General features: G+C 42.1%; 1 long non-coding RNA gene across 1 annotated transcript in view; it reads left to right on the top strand.

Annotated features, from left to right (window-relative positions):
- The first annotated feature begins 8,614 nt into the window (after positions 1 to 8,614).
- The window catches only part of LOC137223700 (uncharacterized), a 278,143-nt gene continuing 271,605 nt past the window's right edge, over positions 8,615 to 15,152 (top strand). The window contains exon 1 of the long non-coding RNA XR_010942998.1: positions 8,615 to 8,754. This is a non-coding gene — a long non-coding RNA (uncharacterized lncRNA). The remainder of the gene's footprint in view (positions 8,755 to 15,152) is intronic.

The raw sequence follows: 15,152 nt of genomic DNA, 5'->3' as shown, positions 1-15,152 counted from the left end.
TGCACCTGTCAGGGTGCTGTAGGACTTGGGGTGGCCTGTATTTGCAGACAGAGTAGAGCTTAGAAAGGCTTGATTTTGAACTTCATGTCACTTCATGACTGTGTGACCTTGGGCAAGTTCTTAACTCCTCTGAGACTTGGCTTCATTGTCTATAAAATGAAGATCAAAATACCTACCTTCTGTGGCTGTTTTGAAGATGAAATGGGATAACGTGAAATACCTTGTCCAGTATTGCTCACACCTAGCTGTGGAGAGTTTTAACAAGGCTCGCACACGTGGGCCTGGCTGTTGGAGATTATGACTTAGTAACTCTGGGGTGGGTTCCAAGCGTCTATGGTTTTAGAAGGTGTACAGGTGATCACAAAACTCAGGCTGACTTGAGCAGCATTGGATTGCCATAGTAGTAAGGCAACGAGAATTGGTAGCTTCTCTACACACCTCCTCCTTCACTGCCATCACCTCCAATTCTTTTCTATCCTTTTCTCCTTTTTTTTTCTTTGGTATTAGGTGTGGACATGAGTGGACTCAGTCATGGGGTGCGTGCGGAAGCAGAGACATGAAAAACAAGTAAAGGCCGACAGTGTTCCTGTTGGACATTGATTCTAGCAAATGCTGGATGAAAGCTACAAGACTGAGGTCCTGCTGCTAATTAGTCGGCTTTAAATGTCTGGAACAGCGAAGGTGAAGGTATGAAAAATGGTGCTTTCAGTACTTTGTCTGAAGGAAATAAGTCTTATACATGCTTTTCCAGCTTTTCTAGATTTTAAAAAATAACTTTCTGCTAGAGAGCTTTTGTCAAACAAAGCACACCCATTTTAAAATAAAGGTTGTAGAGTGGTTTAATTTACTTGTTCAATGAAAATTTACCGAGTGCCTACTGGGTATGTGACACTGGGCTAAGAATCATGGAGATATGATTTCATTCAATAAATATTTAATGAGCATGGCTCTAGGGTGTTGGGATGTATCAGTGAAAAAAGTAAAAACCAGATAAAAATCCCTACCCTCTTGGAGCTTACATTCTGAGAGGGAGAGAGAGGCAATAAAAAAGTAAACATAGTAAATTATAAAATGTTAGAATGTAATAAAATGTTAAAGAGTATTTTATATAAGATAGTTAAGGAGATTCATTGAGCAAGTACTTGAAGAAGGAGCAGAAGTTTTACTATGTGGGTGTCTGGAGTAAGAACATTTGAAGCAGAAGGACCAGCCAGTGCAAAGGCCCTGAGGCTCCCAGGGGATGTCTGAGGAAGAAGAGGCCAGGGTGGTCTCAGTGAAGTGAGAGAGGTTAGGTAAAGGGGGATGAGGTCAAAGAGAAAATGGCCAGATTATGTCAGGTCTTGTAGGGCATTTTAGGACTTTGGCATTTATACTGAGTGAGATAGAATGCCACTGGGGGGTCAGGAGCAGAGGGGGCTTGGACTTGTATTAGAACAGGATCACTCTGGCTGCAGCATTGAGAAGAGATTGTAGGAGGTCAGGGCTACAAAAGAGGAGACAGTAAGGAGGCTCCCAGAGGCTTGGACTAAGATGGTGGCAATGGAAATGGTGAGAAGTGGACATATTTTGGAGAAAAATTCAGCAGGATTTCCTGACAGGTTGAAGTGGGTGTAAGAGAAAGAGTGGAACTATTGACTCTACAGTTTTTTGTTTTGTTTTGGTTTAGTTTTTTTGTTTGTTTCTTTGGTTTTGCCTGAGCAGCCAACTGAAAGGATGGAGTTGCTTTCAAGATGGGGCATGGTGGGTAAAGATATTTGGGGAAGGAATACTAAAGTTTTCTTTCGGTCATTGTAGTCTGACTCTCAAGTGGAGATGTCCGGGAGGCACTGATTGACTAAGGGTCTAGATTTAGGAGAAGCACCTGGGATGAAAGGCACATGTGGGTACCCATCAGGGTAGAGATGGTGTGTAAGGCCAGGGACTGCATGAGATCACTGGGTAGTGCAGATGGAGAGCAGGACAAGGGCAAGGCCTAAGCCCCAGGCTCCCCAAGAGGTCTGGAGGAACCCACAAAGGAGTCTGATGAGGAATGTCCGGTGAAGTGAAAGGGAAATCAGGAGAGTGTGGTGCCCTGGAAGCCGCGGGAAGCAAGCATGGAGGGAAGAGGGTGAGAGGATCTGCGCCAGCCTTGCCGGAGGGTCAGGTTAGAGGAGGGCTGAGAAGTGACTGGTGGGTTCAGTAAGGGGGAGGCTCTTGTCACTCTGACAAGAGCAGAGTCTGTGGTGTAGAGGCTGAAAGCCAGTGTGGATGGGTTTAGGAGAGAAGGTGAGGGGAGCAATTGGAGACAGAGTAGAGGGAATGGAAGTAGCCAGTAGCGGAATTGGGGGCAAAAGAATTTTCTCAGTTTGTTTTCGTTTTTTAAATGGGAGTGACTATAGCATTTTTGTGTGACAATGAGAATAACTGAATAAGAAGAGGAGGGATTCTTGGTGCTGGAGAGAGAGGAGTTGGTGGACCCATGTTCTTGAATAGGTGGGAATGGTTGGATCTAGAGTACGGGGGTGGGGGGGTATTAAGTGGATGACTATAGTCTGGGCGGGGCAGACAGGACACACAGGTCCTTGCCACACAGGTCCTTGCCACACACAAGGCAGGACACACAGGTCCTGATGCCAGAGGGTGGGTAGTGGGGTGAGTCTGTGGATTTCTTTTCCGCTGGCTTCAACTTTCTCAGTGAAATAGGAAGCAAGGCCATATCTGAAAGTGAGGATGGTGGAGAAGCTGTCAGAGGCCCGAGGAGAGTGGATAAGGTATTATTACGTGGTTGTCTAGGACAGTGGAAAACAGACACGGTTGCCTGACAGCGGCAAGAGCTCACTGATGTTCCTTATCATGAAGCTGAAGTGGGATCACTGAGTTTGGCTGTGAGTTCTCCCCCAGCTGTGTTTAGCTGTTCAGGTGTAGGCAGTTTGCTGGATTTAACCAGGGTTGAGGTTTTGCCAAGTGCAAAAGCTAGAGTGGCCAGGGAGTCATGACGATGATTGACCAGGTGATTTCAGTGGGCAAAAAAGGGAAGAGGGTGAGGGACAGCAAAAGGTGGCGGGATCAGTGGATCCGTGCTCCCAGTGGCTGAAGGCTTGTTGTAGTTGGGGCATGAGGTGAAGTGAACTGGAGAGCTAGGAGGTAAGGGGTCAGACACCGGGATGGATGAAAAATGAGAATGTGGATGGTGTGGTCATTGTTCACCACCAAATCTGACTGGACTACACTTTTTATTCCTCCTTAGAGTTAGATATGGCCAGTGACTAATTCTGGCAAATGAAGTGTGAGTGGAAAGGACGTACCCTGTTTCGAGGGCTGGCCCATAAGAAATCCTCTCCTGCTATCCCATATCCTCCCTCTCTTCTGTCTGCCAGCTGGATGCAGAGAATCCAGCAAAAGAACTGTTAGACCTGGGAAAAGGTGGCACCTCAAGTCAGAAGGATCCTGGATCCCTGAATCACCATGTGGAGGGCTCTCCACCCAACCCCAGTACGGTGATGTGCCACGAGCCAGGAATAAGCTCAGGCTGTGCTTATTTGATTAGATTTTGTGATATTTATAAAGCATCAATCCCACCCTGGCTACATCAGAGATGCTGAAATTATTGTTCTGGGAGGGTTTGTTCGTCGGAGTGAGTAGCCGAGGGGAGATATCAAACACAATTGTCGGAGGAGAAGCGTTCAAGTGACTAAGAGGACAGGTTGGATGTTCCATCTATGTGTGTGTTGAAATCACCAAGAGAAGGGAGAGAAACAGTGCGGGAGAGAGTGACAGTGAGCCAGAAGCTAAAGTAATCAAATGACGAGAAGGGTCATAGCAACCGGGAGAGGTAGCGAGCGATAGAAGGTGACAGCTTGAGAGAAAGGCTGAGGGTTTTAGCAAGGAAGGAGGGAGAGTGGTATGGAGGCAGTGTTGCGGGGCAAGGAGGACACCCACTCCGCCTCCAGGCCCAGAGATGTCAGAAGAAGGAGGGGAAACATCACCGCTGCCTGAGAGGGGAGCAGGGCCCTCAGGAGGGGCCCCAGCTGGAAGGAACATTCAGAGAAGAGGCTGAGGATATAATAGATGTTGCTGAAGAAGGATTGTGAATCCAGAGGGCGCCCTGCACGCTGCGGGGGTGGGGGGTGTCTTGTGAGCATCTTGTGATTGGAAGGTGGATACAGCATGAGGGATGTGAGGAGCCTGATGGGAAGTAAAGAATGAGAGAAGTGGGGCGACCTGGGAGCCTGGGCTTCTCGTGGCCAGTGATACAGACAAGGATAGCAAACATGGTACAATTAGTCCTGGGGGACCCAAGGCAGATAGTGGTGGCTCCCTGGGACTCAGTTTTGAGTCCTGTCAGCAGATGCAAGTATGTCTGGAGAAATATGGAATTAGTCCCACTCAAAGTCTGTTCTCCAGCTCACAGGCTCCTTCCTCAGCCCTGAGGATGGGAAGAAACTAGGTCCAGGGGAGTTAGGTCTAATAGATGTGATGAAGATACCACCCCACTTTCAGGACCCTCACATTTATAGAAATAGGTGCCCATGTAATGACGCTTCAGTGGACAAACCAGAGCAGAAAGTTTGTCCATTGAAGCATCATTGAAAAGTTTGCTTTGTGCATATTCAGAAAACAGAGTCAGCGTGCTGTTGACTTTCCCGTGTGTGACTGGGCAGCTGTGCACGAGCCCCACCTGCCCAGGTGAGTCATAACTAATTCCCTAAGCCCCGTTGCTCACTTGGACATTTGAAAGAAATGCAGGACTTGGCCGCCCCCCGGACCAACTGAATCATCATCTGTGTTTGAACCAGATGCTCAGGTGATTCGTAGGCACAGTCAAGTCTAGAAGCACTGTGAACGCATTTCTTGTTATTAGCAGGGACAAAGCAGGTGATTCCAAGAAGAAAAGGCAAGTGTCAGAAGCAGCCCCAGGAAAGATTACATGTTATTCATCAACCTTAAAATCCCAAATTCAGTGCTTTTTTTTCTAGCCCTGGCAGTGTGTTGGATTCATGTGAACTTCATTAAAAAATAAAACAAACAACTTCTAACTTGCATGACTCGGAAAAACATTTCATTGTTTCTTTAGGGAGAAATAGATCAGAACAGACAAAGTTGATTATACAGAATAAGGAAAAAAACAACTCTGAACTTTTAACCTGCTCGCTTGTTGTGCAGAATCTTAGAATCACAGAATTCCAGAATGTAGAGCAGTAGTTCTCCATGTTGGCTGTATATTAGCATCTCCTTGGAAGCTTTCAAAAAGCAAAAACCAAACAAACAAAAAACCCCAGTGCTGAGCCCCAATCCCAGGTATTCTGATTTAACTGTTGGGGGTGAGAGCCTGGAGTCTGGGAGTATTTAAGAGCTCTGAGTGATTTAATGGAGCAAGAGTTGAGCCTCACTGGTAGAAATAAAATGCAAGGCATAAATGTAATCTTAAATGATCCAGTAGCCAAATTTAAAAGGTATAAACAAAGTATAATTAATTTTAGTAATATATCTTACTTAACCCAATATATCCAAAATATTACCATTTTAACATGTAATTGATATAAAAAACTAATAATGAGATTTTTTTCGTAGTAAAGCTTCGGAGTCTGGTGTGTATTTTACACTTGGAGCACATCTCAATTCAGATTAGCTGCATTTTAAGAATTTAGTAGACGCCTGTGGCTAATGGCTTTCATGTTGGACAGTGCAGCTTCAAGGAAAGCCAGTAGTGCCCGACTATGAAAGTTAGATTGCCACCTGTGGGAAACAAAATGAGTGCCCATTTAACATAGAAGTGATGGTTCAGGAGACAATGAGGTGTAATTCAATATTATTTCCTGTTTGCCAACAGCTTCTTAAAGATCATTGCAGAAGTGTCTGAGGAGGTAGAAACTTTAGAAACTTTGCAAAGTTTCTTCCAAAAAGGGAAATGTTGTCTGAGATTTAAGTGATATGGGCTAATCCTCCCGTGATACTATATTAAGGTCCACAAATGAATACTGTGCTGAGTTTCTCAGCACCCTATGATACTGGGAAATACTGAGCTTCCACTGACTTTGATATAGGAAAAAATAAGGATGTAGTCATTGGCTACGTTTTCTTTTTCTCTCCTGGAATCAACCGGTAGTAAGCACAAGCATCTTTTGAGATTTTCATATCTGCATAGCTGAGTCAGTGCTGGAATCCGGGAGGTGGAAGGATAAAATTCTGAGGTTTGGCATTCCTGTCCCAATCTTCCTTCTCTTCTTAGAAAAGAAGCCTCATTCACTGATCTCCCAAACCAGCTGATGAATATAATAAAGATCTTCCTAGATTGGATTCCTAGGATCTGATTTTTACCATGGGTTTTTTGGGGGTTTTTTCCCTAAAGAATTGAGAGAAATCACTTAGCCATCGGCATGTGTTTAACTGTAACCAGGTCATGTAGCTCTTCTGAGCCTGAGGCAAGTAAGAAGAAAGTGTTAGTGACGTGTGCTGAGAACTAGGTTAAACACATTTCTCAGGACAGATCACAGAATAGTTTCCTAATGCTGACAGGGAAGGGTAGAGGCACTCAGGAAGGATGGTCATCCCCCAACCCTCACCTGTCCAAGTACCTCTCTTCATGTTAAGGCTCCTTTACACCAAAACGTCTTTGCTTCCATCAAAGATACTTCCTTCCCAAAGCTGACTAGGGTTTTAAAAAAGAAAACATCAAGATGGACAAAATTGATCTTTGGTCCATCTAGCCCCTCTGTTTTGTGCCCTTCCCTCACCTTTGCCAGTAATACCCCCTTCTCTTCTGAAGACCCTGGAGTGTGTCTCTGCTGTCAAAACCTTCTCAGCAAAGAGTTGTGAACTTATTCACACCATGGAGTAGCCTGTTGACATCAGGTGTACACAATACATAGCTTCTGTCTCTCCCAGTGCTTTATTCCCGGAGTAATAAAGGGACTACCTGAAGAACATCAGGCATTGGCTAGGTGGTTGAGCTTTTTGACAGATGGGTGGAAGATAGAACTAATGGCCCCTGAAGTAGCACTGTGTAGGCAAGAGTGTCTATCTAGAACTCGGGAAAGGGTGAAACTGGAGAGCCCTCAAGGAAGTATGAACCTGCAATAATGATAGGTTGCCACCAGGGGGCACTTCAGGTCCTTGATTGAGTGGCCAAACTATCAGGCTTACCAGAGAGACTAAGGTAATTTTTACTTCTTTAAAAATGTAGAATTTAAATAATATTACCAAAATTAGGTTTAAAAATGATTCATATGAGTAAGTTCTTAAATCATAAGCTAAGAAGAAATTTGCTACCCACCTCACTACCCTTAGGCTGCTTTCATCATTCAGGGAAACTGTTTATAGCACCGGATGTCATGACTACAATCCTTCTGACTCACAATGATTTCTTATTCGGGAACCATACTCTTTTATTAGGACAGGGAGAACATTTAAAGGGATTTTCACAATTTCAAAAGCTCAACAGTATTCTGTACCTTTCTCTTTTCCTGTTCTGCTGCTACATGGAATGGAAGGAGCAGCTTTCTGTGTTAAAGTGTGGGGATTATTTTGTAAATGTAACTGTGGAGAACAGTTACATGATTTACTTTTTTAAAGGATGAAGTCATCTTAGCTGATAGCTGCAAGATGTTATAGGAAATTTTCAGGCCAAATTAAAGTCACCCATTGAGAAGGGTCTGACAATTGTTAAGACAAAATGCATGTGACTTAATCTGTTTGAAACCCTCCAGTGGTCCCCTTTGCTTAAAGATGAGGCATAAATGTTGTCTGATGTGAATGAGTGTGGAACACACATAGTGAATTAACTTAAGTGAATGCTGAAAGATAAGGTGAAGACATAAAGAAATCTTAATGTTTGATTCAGGAGGTTGCACTTAATTTGGTAGGTAGTAGGGAGCCATTGAAGGTTTTTGAGGGAGGAGGATGATATTCGTGGAGTATGCTTTAGCTGCAAGGAAAATGGAAAGGGGAAAAAAGCTCAAAAGCTTGGTGAAAGTGGATCCTATAGGACAAGGCAACAGATCAAATGTGGAGACTAAGGAAGAAGGAGGAATTAAAGATGACTCAGATTTTGAGCACAGGAGGATGGTAGCACCCTGAAAGAAGAGAGGCCAAAAGTTGTTGGAGAGAAATGTAATTAACTTGACCTTGAACATGTAGAGTTTGAGGATTAAATTTTAAAAAATGGGTTGAAGCATATGCTCATGTACAGCACTATTCTCATATAATAATAATAATACCATTAATGACACATGGGGCAAGTATTTTAAATGGACTCTCCCAGATAAAGTCTGAGCCCTCATTGTCATGAAATGATCTTTAAGTCCAGGAGAAAGAACCTCTGGGCAGAGGGGGCATAGGTCCTGGGCTTATTCATCAGTTGGGGCCAAGGAGAGAAAGCATGAGAATGTAGCAAAGGACACAGAAGAAGTGATTCAACAGGAGGTCACTCCAAGCAGCACAGCAGCTTGGAGATGATTACTTCGATGTGGTGGACAAAAGCATGGATTTTCAAGTAGGACTGGCTGAGTTCAAGTTTAGCTTCCATAACATAACTAGCAGGGTTATTTTGGCAACTTAACCTCTGGGTGTCTACATTTCCCCATGTGTATAAACGATGCTGTTAAAATTACCTGCTCATAGGGTTGTTGGGAGGATTGAGATCATGCTTGAAAGCACTAAGAACAATGCCTGGAATACAGCAGTAATTCAAAAGCTGTTAATGGTGCCAAAGGCTATAGAGGACTCCATGCAAATGGGGAGAAGACAAAGACCATTCATTGCCTTTGGCAAAGGGAGGTAAGGAATGACTTTTTTTTAAATTAATTTTTATTGGAGTATAGTTGATTTACAATGTTATGTTAGCTTCTGTACAGCAAAGTGAATCAGTTATACGTATATATATATATATATATATATATATATATATCTCCATTCTTTTTTAGATTCTTTTCCCATATAGGTCATTACAGAGGATTGAGTAGAGTTCCCTGTGCTATAGTGTAGGTTCTTATTAGTTATCTATTTTATATACAGTAGTACATTTTGGAGGAAAGTTTTCGTAGAGTGGTGGTGAGGGAGGGCAAAGTTTGTCTTTAGAATGTTAAATTTCAGTTCCAATGTAGAGTAATAGTAATAGCAACAACAATGGGAACAATAACATTCATTTCTTTCAAAGCGGCCTTCTGATGGAATTTGTTATACGTTGAAGAATTGTTTTCAGAATTTCTCATGCACGTGAATTGAGTCTGATAAAAAAGTAACAATATGTAAAAGAGTAGATGTTTAATATATTTATAACACTATGTAGTATGTTTGCTTTCCCTCAGAAAAAAATTTAACACTATAATTTACCAAAAGAAAACAATCTAATTATCTTGTCCATTGCTGAATAGCGTATTATCACACCTGGGAACTGCACTGGTGAACATTTTAAAATATTTTCTCAGTGCACAACTTCTAAAACACTGTGTACTCTGATATTATATTTCCTACGATAGTACTTTCCCTAGGACTTAAACTAGGTATAGGTATAGTACTTTCCCTAGGACTTAAACTAGGTACACTGTGTACTCTGATATTATATTTCCTACGATAGTACTTTCCCTAGGACTTAAACTAGGTATAGGGCTTCCCTGGTGGCGCAGTGGTTGAGAGTCCGCCTGCCGATGCAGGGGACACGGGTTCGTGCCCCGGTCCGGGAAGATCCCACATGCCGCGGAGCGGCTGGGCCCGTGAGCCATGGCCGCTGAGCCTGCGCGTCCGGAGCCTGTGCTCCACAACGGGAGAGGCCACAACAGTGAGAGGCCCGCGTACCACAAAAAACAAACAAACAAACAAACAAAAATACAAAACAAGGTATAGATCAGTGATCTAATTGCATTTTTTAACAGATGCTTTCTTTTTTGGGAATTCTCCTGAGTCTTTAAATTCTAGTTGACTGTATGTTAGTATCAGAATTTGGTTTCTTGGAGTATGAACATTCACTATTATAGTTTTCGAGACTTGCTTCATTTAGAAAATGTAAAATTAGAAAAATAATACAATCACATTTTAAAAAATACCAAAAAGTAGTTATACTACAATTCAATAAACCACTGTAAATAATTTGGACTATTTCTTTCAGGCTTTTTTTCATATATTTCTTTTTACATAGTTGTGAGTATCCCATATATGCAATGTTGGCCCTGCTCTTTAATATAAAATTATGAATAAGTTTTAGTTGCCTGTATAGTCTCCAAAATCATTTCTTTAATTATTGTATATGAATTTATCAAGTGGGTATACTATAATTTACTTCATTATTCTCCTCTAGCTGGACATTAGTTTTTTTGTTTCCATTTTTTACTATTAAAAATCATACTATTTAACATATTTAAGGATGTAACTTTTTCATATTTAATATTTTTTTTCCTTTTTCTTGGAAGTTGAACTGTGGATCAAAGGGCATGTGCATTTATATAGCATTTGGTATATACTGCCAAATTGTCCCCCAAAGGATACACACATACGTGTGTGTGTGTACGTGTGTGTGTGTGTAGGTGGGTATATATAACTTTACTGATAGTAAAAGATGCCTTGTTTTAGTTTGTAATTCTGATTGCTTGTAAGTTTGAATGCTTTCCTAACTGTATGCCTTTAATATTATTTACTTGTTCAGTTCTTTTTGTGTTGGCCTAATTTTGGGGGAAGTGATTCCTTTGTTTAAAGTTGAGTTAAGGCAAATGATCACAATAAAATTAGGTTGTTCATTGCTTTCTGATACTCCTTACCCCCAGCCGCCAAAATATGGATTGCAATCTAGAGCTGTGCTTTTTATGTAACCACAATATCAATGAGCTTTAACAGGGCTAAATAACGTTTGTACTGAAACAGAATTAGCCACCTGAAATACTTCCCCACCTCCCCCCCCCCCAAAAAAATGCTTCAGCGGTCCTTAGAAAGAAAGAGATCTTTAAGAAGAAAAGTGTGATATAATATATGAGCAGCTCAACCAACTTACAGAAAACAGTGGGACAATTTAAACACTTTTATGAAAAGTAATCAGGTTTTGACAGACTGATGAAAATCTAAATGCAAGATTCCTTGGCATCTCATTCTACAAAACTGGTTTCTCTTCCTTCCATGAACTGTACTTTTTTTCCATTGAAAAGACAGAGAGGGAGAAAATGGAGGGCATGGGGGATGGAAAATGACAAATGAGTGGGTTCTATGTTCTAGTGTTTGCGCCCTGCTACCTTTGACTCATTCATTACGTCCCTCTTGCCCTGGTGTATTAGTCCGTCTGCAAAGAGCAGGAACCAATTCTAGCAAAAAAGCAGGACAGAGGGAGAAGGGAGAAGATCTACTGGCGGTTTAGTGGGGTATCTCATAGACTCCAAGGGGAGGATGCCGCTGGGCCTCAGCAGGAGACTCGGGGGCAGCGGATCTCCAGGAAGGCCTCCTTTCTCCCAGTCTCGTCTTAGCTTCTCTCTCAGTGCCATGTTTATTCTTTTACTTATGGTCTTTCAATCATAGATCCGAAATGCCTAGGGAAGGAACTAGTTGGCCAGTCTTAGTAGAGAATGCTAATCATGTCCCAGTCGACTATAGCTCTGAGGGCAGGGACTCCAGAGACATGGCCTTTCCTACTATGACTATTTGGGTGGTGAGCGAGTGGGATGAAGCAGTTCCTAGAAAAGAGGTGCTGGGCAAAAAATTAAATAGCATGTCTGCTATCCCTGCTACCCTATTTTCCTTTCTGGCAGCAAACTGCAATTTGAGCTTTGCGACTCTAACTTTATTAAAGGGGCTAGCTGGTGGCACTATTTCCAACAGTATGTATGTGTACATATGATGTGTAATCTTCTTTCTGTACATTTCTCTCCACATACAAGCAGTGTCTTATAAATGATTTATCTTGTGTGTGTATATATAGAGAGAAAGGAATATTTATTTCCTCAATTGTGTCTGTGGGAAATTCCTCGGAAAAAAAGTAATATTGTTTGGTCAAATAAGTTCTAGAAGTACTGAGCTAAACAAAGGTAGACTATTTCTCTATTGCATGACTTTTCAGGGTCTTTTATGCACTACATACCTATAGGAGAAAGAGAGAGAGAACATTAGTTTCCTAAACTTATTGAAATATACATATCTGTGTTTGTATATATATGTATATATATATATATACAAATAAATTTTTTTATTGTCGTACAATTCGTATAATATAAAACACAGTTTTAACCATATTTAATTGAACAGTTCAGTGGTACTAAGTACATTGACATTGTTGAGCAACTCTCACCATCATCCGTCTCCCAAATTGTATATATATATTTTAATTTGAGGAATTCTGTAAATACTTTGCATATTATCTAGAATGCAGTTTGGGAAATGGTGACCTGGGTTCTAAAATAAACATGAATTTTCCTTTGGAAGAGGGAGAGAACACAGAGTTTTGTGCCAAAGGGATGATAATTTGTTAATATAAAAGCCCAAGGGAAGAGGCAACCGGAGGAAATGAGTACCTTTGGGAGAAAATCAACCAGAGGGGACACCTGGGTTCCAGCCGTTAACATTTTCTGTTGACTTATAAAGATCTCTGGTGAGTTATGAGCTCTGCTTCCCCTAACATAAAACATTAGATTAAAATGTGTCTTTTCTGGGCTTCCCTGGTGGCACAGTGGTTGAGAGTCCGCCTGCCGATGCAGGGGACGCGGGTTCGTGCCCCGGTCCGGGAAGATCCCACATGCCGCGGAGCAGCTGGGCCCGTGAGCCATGGCCGCTGAGCCTGCGCGTCCGGAGCCTGTGCTCCGCAACAGGAGGGGGCACAACAGTGAGAGGCCCACGTAAAAAAAAACAAAAAAGTCTCTTTTCTGGACCACCAACCGTATTTTGCATGGTGTTTGCAATGACTTATGAAATACTCTGCCATGAAATTTAAGCACTTTTTGGAATATGTTTCTGTATAAGCTTAAGATCCCAACAGTGTTCAGAATTAACAATAGGTTTATCTACTCTCTTCAGTTAGAATTGTTGTATCATCATAATCGGTAACTAGATCTTTCAACCTCCTTCTTTCTCTTTCCTTGTTTTCCTTACCTGTGTCAAATTCTTTCCTTCCACATCAAGAGAAGGATCATTTTTCTAGGGGCTACTCTTTTCACAATAAATTCCTGATATAAAAATTGAAACTATTGTTTCTAACATCCTGTGAGGCCAGCTGACAATGGAGATATAGAACTTTTAGGAATCTTTATCACACCTTAAAAGTTAGTCTAACCACACATACAATCTTTTATCCAACCACTATTTGTCCTGCACTCATTATAGGCCTGGCTTTGTCCTAGGACCTGGGGCTGTAGAAGTGAATAAGACAGATAAAACCCTGCCCTTATGGAGCTTCTGTTTGTGTGTGTGTGTGTGTATGTGTGTGTGAAGACAGTTCAAAGTAACAAGCAGATAGACAACATGATGTCAAATAGCTGAGTGCTAAGAAGAAAAATAAAACAGGATAAAGGATAAAGAGTGACTGAAGGTGCTATTTGGGATAGGATGGCAGGGAAGGTCTCTTTATTCAGTTAACATCTGAGCAGAAACCTGGACTAAGTGAGGGAGTCAGTCACAAGGCTACATAAGGGAAGAGAGTTCCAGGTATCTGGGAAAGAAGTGCAAAGGTCCTGAGGTGGACACTGCTAAGTGTCTTCCAGGAGCAACAAAGGAGCTACACTGCCTGGAGCCAGGTGACCAAGGGGGAGTTGGTGTGTGTGGGTGGGGTGGGAGGGGAGGGGGTCTGATCATGAAGAGCCTTGTAGGCCATAGGAATAATTTTTTATTTTATTCTAAGTGTGACAGGACATAATAACCATTAAACATCAGGAAAAATATCATGTACATTCTTTTATTACTCTTTCTTCCCTCAATCACCGTAGCCAAAAATTTCTTACATGAAAGGGAGAGAAACACATATACTCTCTGGCAAGTATGCTGGGATTAGGGCCACCAGGAAATAGCAGCACTGCAAGTATGAGAGCCACAGTGAATAGGCCCTTTCTAAATGGATGGGCATAGCTGCTGCTTTGGGGTTCAATTTGTTGTCTATAAATATCACTGTTAATACAACCCATTAACTTGGTGACGGGGTGAAGAAAGGCAAATAGCGCCAGGTTGGAACTGCCTAGTGATGAGTCAGAACTGCTCTGTTCCTACCTGTATGGCTGAAATGAATGAAGAGCTATTTGTAGGCACAGAGAGGCACGCTGGCACAAGAGATAAGGAACATAAGTCAAGTGACACTCAAGACTTACTGGTGTCAGGAGCAGAGAGTTTTTTCTGTACTCTGAGAAATCCACTTAAGATGTAAAGAGATTAGGCCTGAGGAAGCAAACAATTCTCCATCTTCCTTGTAACACACCCATTACCCTAGGTTTCAAGCAGGTTGCTCAGGCCGAACTCCTGGAAACATCTTTTTAATGGCACCTAGACGTGGTGACAGATTCCAGGTGCCACAGCCTGATGGTTGGTGCTCGTCAGTTGTTCTGAACTTGGTAGCTTTTAGTTCTAACTCTAGCTTTGCCCCTGAGTCCTATTATTTCTGCCTTCCCCTTGTCCATTTCAGGTGGGGGAAAGAACCTTGTTCCAATTCCAGTTCCACAGCTTGGCCGCCATGTGTCTTGATTAGCAAGTACATAATCTTCCAGGGCCTCAGTTTGCTCAATTATAAAGTAGGGCCAATAACATGTTGTATTAGGATGTAAAGGGCCCGGCAAAGAATTTGGCATTCAGAAAGCACTTGAGAAATGCAGTAGAGCTTGGAATGCAGTAAATAGGAATCTGAGCCTCCTAGAACTATTACTTGAAGATTGGTTGACCTTGTGGGTAGTTTTTACATATTGCTGGTATTTGAAAAATTGAAATTTAGCTATAAAATGTGTACCATCCCTATTCATGCTCCAACTAAATACTCCCCCCCCCATTCTTACAGTCCTGCCCTGTCACAGAAAGGGAGAGGAACCAAGAGCTGTTAAGCCCCTGCTCTGCATGAGGAATTTTACTTATGTTGTCTCATTTGACCCTCACAACAGTGTAGAGTAAGCCTTATTACCCTCATCCAAGAGTGGAGAAAACAAAGCTCTGAAAAACTAAGAATTAAGAATTTACCAACTGATAAAATACCAGAGATGGAGTTTCAACCTAGATCTGCTTCAATCCCAAACCTG

The sequence above is a fragment of the Pseudorca crassidens genome, chromosome 1 (assembly GCF_039906515.1).
Source record: "Pseudorca crassidens isolate mPseCra1 chromosome 1, mPseCra1.hap1, whole genome shotgun sequence".
NCBI lineage: Eukaryota > Metazoa > Chordata > Mammalia > Artiodactyla > Delphinidae > Pseudorca > Pseudorca crassidens.
This window is presented reverse-complemented; position numbering and strand designations above follow the sequence as displayed.